Here is an 8,492-nt window from a genome sequence, read left to right as displayed (position 1 = left end):
TCTCTCTTGAGGAGCCGCTGGTGGTCTCAAACTGCTGACCTTACTGTTAGCAGCCCAATGAGTAACCACTGCATCACCAGGGCTCCAAAGATTTCAATAAGAATTATTTTGGGGAACAAGAGAGACCCCGCAACTCTCAATATAACTTCAGGGGGACATTTATCAAGTCATGGCAAGGACATCATCTGATGAGGGAGGGAAACCAAGCATCTAAAGGTTTACTTAGGCCCAAGGACGCACACGGGACCCAGACAAAACTATCGCCGAAGCAGGACTGTGGGGGGCAGATCCATCCAGACTACAGGAATGGAAGCTAGACCATGATTAGGACATAGGTGTTACACAAGGCTTTCCAACCTAGACAGCCAGGGCCTGACTCCCGACTCTGCTAGCCCAGGGTCACAACCTCAGAACACACCCAGGCAAGGCCCAGGGAGAGATATCTATTTTCTAATGACTCTGCCTGCAGGCAAGACTGTTCACATGCCCGGTTAAGGGCCAGAAGGAATCCGGTGAGGGCTTAGTCTACATGGGGGCTCTCTGCAGATGGATTTTGGGTTTTCACTATTTTCCATCGCCTTCTGTAAACCTCACTCAAAAAACCTCACTGCCATTGAGTTTGTGCCAACCCATAGTGGCCCTAGGGCAGGGTAGAATGGCCCCTGTGCGTCTCTGAGTCTGTGACTCTGGGAATAGAGAGCCCCTGTTTTTCTCCTTGGGGGTTTGAACTACAGACTTTGCTGTTAACAACCCCCCCCCCCCGTAACCCTGGTTCCCCCAGGGCTCCTAGAAAATAGCATATAACTGGTTTAATTGCTTTTGTATCAAAAGAAGGAGCTCTGGGGATGTTGTCAGGTGAGCGTTGGACTGCTAACCACAAGGTCTAAGGTTCAAGCCCACCAGCCTTTCTCAGAGACGATGGCAGTGGTTTCCTGCCTCCTCCACGTCACCTCAGAGGCCTCTGTACCCTCAGACTGACCCTGCCCGAGGCTGAGGCTGGGGTTCGAGGTGAAAGCCATCAGCCAGTCTGAATTAGCCCTTCCGGGAGACATGCTACCTGATATTCGAAATAGTCTAGAAGGCGCCCCTGGAGGTGTTGGGTGTCCCCGCCCCCCTTAGAAGGCAGGAATCCTGAGCAAAGAAAGAGGGGACTCTATGGCTGCCCCCACTCCACCTCTGTGGTCACCAGGTGCCATTGAATCCGTTGTTCTGAACAGCCGGGCAAAATACCGTCCGGTCCTGCATACCTCACCATGACTGCCCTGCTGGGGCCACTGCCTCAGTCCATCCAGCTGGGGGAGTCTTCTGTCTCCTCTGGGCCCTTCAACCCACCAAGCCCTTCCCCAGGGTCACTGAGCAATCTGGGGGAGGCAGGACGGGGCAGGGCAGAGGGAGGGTCAGGTAGGGCTGTGTCAGTGTGTCCAACCAAAACCAAAAACCAAACGCACTGCCATTGAGGGCTGCATCTGGCAAAAAAAAAAACTCTGGGTTTGTTTGCTCCATGCTAGACCCTTCATCTAACCCACTGTCATCCGACATCCAGTTCTTAGGGCTTGAGGAGCCTGGGGTTGACCATGTTAGCTCCTGACCTTGGGGTTCATTAGGCTCCACACCCTGTGAGCCAGCAGCCTGCCACCTGACTCACTCATCTTGGATTCCAGAAGCCTGACCCACAGGCTCGAGGGGGTCCTGCCAACCTGGGCCACTGCGTAGAAAAGGGAGAGAGGGCTGTGACTAGAAAGGTCTAGGAAGGTTCCCAGGGAGACCGAGGGTACAACGCAGAGTTTGGAGGGCTGGGGGGGGGGGTCTCCCTGAGGTCTGAGCACAGTCGTCCTTCCACCCACAGGTCACGACTCCTTTGCGAGCAGATTCACCAGCATGAGCAGCCGGAGCCCCCCCAGGCTCTTGGACCTTGCCATCCAGAGCCTGCTGCAGGATGAGGCTTTAGCCACCCTTGCCCTGGAGGACCTGCCCACAGAACTCTTTCCGCCCCTGTTCATGGCAGCCGTCGCGGGGAGACACTGCCAGACGGTGAAGGCCATGGTGGGAGCCTGGCCCTTCCCCCGCCTTCCCCTTGGGTCCCTGCTGGGGGCTGAGCAGCCTGCCCGGGACATCTTAGAGGCGGCCCTGGATGGAGTTGACATCTTACTCTCCCAGAAGGTCCGCCCCAGGAGATGGAAACTGAAAGTGCTGGATTTATGCTCGGACTCTTCTAGAAACTTCTGGAGAATGTGGTCCAGGGAGGAGGAGGAGGAGCAGCAGCAGCAGCAGCCAGAGGCCATCTGGTCCCCGATGAAGAGTGGAAGTGTGGTGGGCACCGAGGGGTTGGAGGAGACACATTCCGTGGCCCCTGTGGAGGTGCTTCTAGACCTGCGTCTCCAGAACCAGCCCGATGAACCCCTCACCTTCCTCCTCACGAGGGCCCAGCAGAGGAGAGGCCTGCTCCACCTGTGCTGCCGGGAACTGGCCATTTTCTCAACGGTCCACCCACGAGTCATCCAGAAGCTTCTGGAAATGGTGCAGCTGCACCGCCTCCAGGAGATCCAGCTCAACTGGCCCTGGACACTGTGTGACCTGGCCTGGCTCCCTTCTCACCTAGGCCGGATGGTCAGTCTGCGCAGGTTCTATTTCTCCAGACTACTCTCGCTCTCGAACTCGATGACTCAGGAGGAAGAGGAGATGCTAGACCAGCTCCTCACCCAGTGTTCCTCTCAGTCCCACTGCCTGTCCCAGCTCCAGGACCTGCACCTGGACTCCGTCCTCTTCCTTCGAAGCCACCTGGGCAAGGTGCTCGGGGTCCTGAAGATGCCCCTGAAGGCCCTCCGGCTCACCAACTGTTCGTTCCTGGCATCGGACTTCGAGCATCTGTCCTTGAGCTCGTGCACCAGCAGCCTGAACTACCTGGACCTGAGCAACGTTGCCCTGACCGGCTTCGACCCTCAGTTTCTTGAGGTGCTGCTGGCGAGAGTCTCAGGCACCCTCCAGTCCCTGGACCTCAGTGGGTGTGGCCTCACCAGCTCCCAGCTCTCTGCCCTCACCCCGGCCCTGGGCCTCTGCTCTCGGCTACACTTGCTCCGGTGCTGCGGGAGCCTGGTGTCCCTGGCCCTCCTGGAGGGCTTGCTGCGGCACATCCTCCCTAGGTGCCCGCTCCAGCTCTTGGACTTGCCCGTGCCTCTGGAGTGCTTCAGGGGCGACCCGGCTGCCCACCACCGGGAGCACCTGCTGGTCCAGCTGAGGCAGGTCGGGGAGGAGTCCGGGCGAGCACCCACCAGCGTGAACTTCGACCACAGCCCCGACAGCAGCCAGGAGTCCATCCTGATGCTCTTTTAGGGTCGGATGCCCAGAGCGAGGTTGTGCTCACGGTGGCTGGGTTGTGTGCCACTCACATGGGGCAGGATGAGGGTCCTGCTGCACCTGGGCACCACTTGCGCTCAGCTCAAGCTGCCCAGTGTGAGGGGTGACAGGAGGACCTGCCAATACCAGGGAAGTGGGGGTGAGGGGGTCTCCCAGCTAGCACAGAGAAAAGGCCTTCCCCCAGAGCCTGCACCCCGGGGTCAGACTCCCAGCCCCCAAACTGAGCAAATGAAGTCCTGCTTGCTAACCACTCCCCCCTTTGGCGTTCCTGTCACCATGGCAGCTGAGCTGCGCACCGGGGCCTCTCTGCGGCTTCTGGCAAAGCCAGGCTTTCGACCAGCCCAGATTTGTCTGCGTTTATTCTGGTCCTGAGCGCCGACAGGTCCGGCGTCTGGGGTAATCACATTTTCGGCTGTAACTCACCTCCACCCCCAACCCTCCCGCTTCTCTCTGGAGCTTTCTCTCCTCCCCGCAGCCCCCAAGCTTAAGTGGCTGACCCGCCATTCACCGGGGGCTGTATTAATTACGCGTCGGCACCGAGCACTGTCAGAGAACGCAGAAAAGCAATTTTAGCAAAGAAGTCCCTTTTCCTCGCTTGGAGGCTTTCGCTGTGGGAGAAAAGGGACAATTATGAATTACATCAGAGCTATTCTGGGCATCGGGTGGGGGCTGGGGGACTGGGAGCCTGCTCTCCAAACTCAGAGCGGGTGCCGGCTTTCAGGGTGCCTGGCCTGCCCATGGGTTCCTCTCTCCAGTCCCAGCTCCCACCCAGCCCTCGAGGACCCCCACCCACAGCAGGGGAGAGAGGCTCCTGTGGGCTGCTGCTTTGGTTTCTGTGAGCATCTCACAGCAGGGTGCAGAAGCAAAGCCTCCTGGTGCCTCACAGGGTGCTGTGTTTAAAACCCGGGCCCTGGGTCCCCAAGGGGAAGGTCCCAGCTTACAGCCACACAACCAGAGAGGTGAGGGTCAGACCCCAGACCCCCACCAATCTCCTTCTATTCCAGGTGTTCTGCCCCTGAAGGTTTGGGGGAAGCACACCGGGCCTGGTTCCCTGGGGGAAGAGCGGAGGTTTGGGACTGAGCCAGGGCCAGGGAGTGTGGGGGCAGACAGTGGCGGCAGGAGATGTCTGCTGAGTGGATTGAATGGTGTCCGTGTCTGAATCCCCAGGACCAGTGGGTGTGACATTCATTTGAAAATGAAGTCTTTGTCACTGTGATGAGGATCTCAAGCTGAGGTACTCCCGGGTCATGGGGAGGGGGGAAACCATGCCCCCTCCCCACTACTGTGGTGGGTGCTGGATTCGCAGTGACCTGAAGGCACAGAGTACCAGGGACTGCTCCCGGGGATCTCTGAGGCTGTCCTCGATGGGGGCCAACACCTTGGCTTTCTCCACAGGAGTGGCTGGCTGGTGGGTTTGAACCACTAGCCGTGGGTTTAACCACCCAACATCTTACCCACTGTGCCAGCAGCGGTGAGACCAGGCAGGGTCCAACTCAGCCCAGGAGGCCATGGGAAGCCACAGGTGGGGGCAGGAGTGATGCTGGGTGAGCTGAGCCCCTGGACCACCAGAAGCCTGAGGGGCCAGGCAAGGTCTCCCATAGAGTCTGGGGGGAGGGTGGGCCCGTGACTTCTTGGCCTGGGGGTCGGGGTGCTAGCATGGTGATACGGGTTTTTCAGACTGAGAGACATACATTGCTGACTTGTGCGGATTAAACTCGTGGCTGGACATGGGTTGCACGAACAGCAGGGGTTGGTGATGGGACAAAACTCAACAGACCTCCTTCACAGAGGAGGGAGCGTGCCTGCCAGACTCACGCAAGCCATCAGAAGGACTCACTGCCATTGAGTTGGCGCAGACTCATAGCAACCCTATAGGACGGGGCACAACCGCCCGTGAGTTACCCAGACTTTTTGAGAGTAGAAAGTCCCATCTTTCTCCCATGGAGCTGCTAGTGGTTTCAAACTGCTGACCTTAGGGTGAGCAGCCCAACATGTAACCACTATGCCACCAGAGCTCCTTATAAGGACAAGATAAAAACAGTAAATGTCTAGAAAGTAACTGATGGCACATATGCCTGATACAAATGATGTATGGATTATAATAAGCATTGTAAGCCCTCAATAAAATAAAACAGTAAATGTATAGTAGGCCGCAGCTACCATTCATTCATTGGGGCACTTTCTAGACAAGTGGCCTGAACCAAAGTCCAATGACCTTGGAGAGCAGCCATCTGCTTGCCACTCTGTTCTATGGGAGTACAAAGCCCCATCCTTCTCCCGGGGAGCTGACCCAGGGCTAGCAGTCTAACACATCACCACTGCACTACCCGGGGGCTCCTTGGAGAGAGGCAAAGGACCCAATTGTAAGTGCAAATGAACCCCACCACCACCCATGAGAGATGCACTCTCAGAGCAGTCAACCAGGGAGACCAGAAAGCTCAGCCCTGGCCCCAAACATAGACCTTCCGAAGCCAGAGAGGGGAAGGAAATAGAGGCAAATGAGAACGGGGAGCCCCGGGAGGAGGTGAGGAGAGAGCTGGTGCATTGAGGCCACTGCAGAGCCTGTCGGGCCAGCCAGCACCTGCGTCACCACAGAACATCCCAGAACAACTGCCTACCTGGGAGAGGCGGCCGTGTGTGGAATGGTGTTCACAGCCCTCGTGGTGCAACAGTTAAGCCCTGGGCAGCCACCAGAAGGTGGGTGATTTAAGCCCCGCCTCAGGAGGAAACCCTGACATGGTGCTCCGGTAAAGATTACCCCTAAACACCCACTGCCATGGAGTCGTTCCAACACATAGAAACCCTAGTGTCAGTACTGAGGCTGTCATCTCGATGGGAGCAGACAGCCTCATCTTTCTCCTGAGCAGAGGTTGGTGGGCTTGAACCACGGACCTTGCCGCTGGCAGACCAACACTTAGCCCGCAACACCCAGGGCTCCTCAGATTACATCCTGGGGTGCCTGATGGGGCAGTCCTACTCTGCCACTTGGAGGCACTGTGATCCCAACAGCGTGGCCCATGTGGGGATTCTAGCACCTCAGGATCTCCTGTGGAAGGAATTCTGCTGTGATGGGATTTTCTTGTCCCAAGGTGGCCCTCCCATTGTGGGGCGGGGCCTTCACAAAATCAATCTCACTGTCCTCAAGTCAATGCAGCCTCACGGAGACCCTATTTAAGGAGCCCTTGGAGCATGGTGGGGTCACAGTGGGCAGCTCACCTTAAGGTCAGCAGTTCGAAACCACCAGCCGCTCCTTGGGAGAAAGATGAACTTTCTACTCTTAGAATTCCAGCCTCAGAAACCCACAGTGGCTGTACCCCATACCCTGTGCTATAGGGTCGCTGTGAGGGTGAGTCTGACAGGCACACAGACTGTACTGGCAGGACAGGGAGATGGTCTGTGAGACTCAGTTTCAAGCCCACCATGCAGGGGACACTGGGGACAGTGACCAGCGAAGGGCCCAGGTGACCGAGACCCTGATTTGGACCGTTCCCATCTAGAGCTGTCAAGACAATAGCTGCAGGGGACCCTGGTGATGCCACGGGTAAGCACCGTACTGCAAACCACAAGGTGCACGGTTCAAGCCCACCAGAGGCTCCAAGGGAGGAAGGCGAGGCTGTCTGGCTCTGTACGGATGCACAACCTCCACCTCGGAAACCGGGGGAGCCGCTCCTTCCACTCTGCCCTTGAGGGTCGCTCTGAGTCGTCAGGATGGACTTGATGGCAGTGGGTTTGTTGTCATCTGGTTCTGAAAGCCACGGCAGAGTGGTGCGTGCGCCACGGCCGAGCTGCATGGTCAGGGCAGAATCTGTCTTAGAAAGCTGATTGTGCAAGGGACTCGGACCCACCACACACACACACACACACACACACACACACACACACCGCCAGCAGGGAGCTGTACCACAAAAGGTGCTACAACCAGCAGGGACAGGGGTGGGGGGCTATAGCAAGTCAGGAGCCCTCCCCCTGGTTTGCAGGTCAGGCCTTCAACCCCTGCCGACCCCTCCATCATCACGTTCTGTCCCTCCTCTGCTGTGCTGGCCGCCTGCGGGCCAGCCGCCCGGCCTCCTTGCTTTGGACTCCAGATCTGGACGGACCTTTGCAAGCCTCTGCGTGGTGCTGAGCCGCCATGTCTGGGATATTTTCTGCACTGGAGGTCGGGTTGGGAGGCCCGTTTCAACCCAGCCAGAGACTCAGCGTGTGTCCTTTGAAGCTACTGGCCTCCGTTCTCCCATCTGTGTAATGGGGTTGGATGCCCCGAGGCACCCCACTACTGTTGCTATCTTCACAGAGGCCGCCCAGGGCTTGAAGCCCCTGTTGGCTGGGCCCGTGACCAGCTCTTTGACCCTGGGCAGGTGCTCCGGCCACCCACAGCCTGCTGTGCCAGACCAGCCACGTCCAGTGTCTTTCAATGATCCACAGCCCATTGGAAGTCCGGTTCCGAACTCTTTGCCCTGGGCAAGCTTCACTTGAGGTGCAGGGGTGAACCCGGGGGAGTGAGCTTTGTCCCAGGTGGACAAAGAGGGACTTCCTGACCCAGTTCACCTTCCACTTGCTTCTTCTGGGGGCAGGGGAGGTGGCCTCTGTCAGCCCAGTGTCCCTGCAGTCTCTCCCGGGACTCTTCAGAGACTGCCCTAAGCCCCTGCTGGTAAGTAGAGCGAGGAAACAGAATTGCTAATTGGAGAGAGGGCTCCCTATTGGATGGAGGAGCTCTTAAAGGGCCCAGCCTGGCAGAGTCACTTGGGCAGAGAGGGAAATACAGGGAGTTCCAGAAATGGCACCTGGCAGGTACCAGGGATCCTCAGAACCCAGACACAGGTGGAGACCGAGGCCCCACTTCTGGAAACATCGTGGCATGACTGTGGTGTGCCCTCCACCCCGACCCCAGAGGTGGCTGGCTGGTGATTGGAGGGACTGGCAAGCTTCAGGCAGCTGGGGGCGGGGGTGAGGATGAACAGTGCCAGCTGGCTTTGCGTTGACACTGTGCCCTCTAGGCTTCTGTGGCTGCTTTCTCTGGGAAGAGAGTGCCAGGACTTTCTTGCTAACTGCCTCAGGGTCACACTGTTAACAAGCGCCTATGGGTTAGCTAGGAAGCAACCTCACCTATCCGCCCCACACTGGGGAATCCCCTGACTTCT

General features: G+C 57.9%; 1 pseudogene; it reads left to right on the top strand.

Moving 5' to 3' along the window:
- Window positions 1–1,878: 1,878 nt before the first annotated feature.
- LOC142450625 (melanoma antigen preferentially expressed in tumors pseudogene) lies at window positions 1,879–3,330 on the top strand (annotated as a pseudogene).
- Window positions 3,331–8,492: the final 5,162 nt, after the last annotated feature.

This window comes from Tenrec ecaudatus, chromosome 6 (genome assembly GCF_050624435.1).
Source record: "Tenrec ecaudatus isolate mTenEca1 chromosome 6, mTenEca1.hap1, whole genome shotgun sequence".
Lineage (NCBI taxonomy): Eukaryota > Metazoa > Chordata > Mammalia > Afrosoricida > Tenrecidae > Tenrec > Tenrec ecaudatus.
The sequence above is the reverse complement of the archived record's forward strand: the minus strand, read 5'-3'. Positions and strand labels throughout refer to the sequence as shown.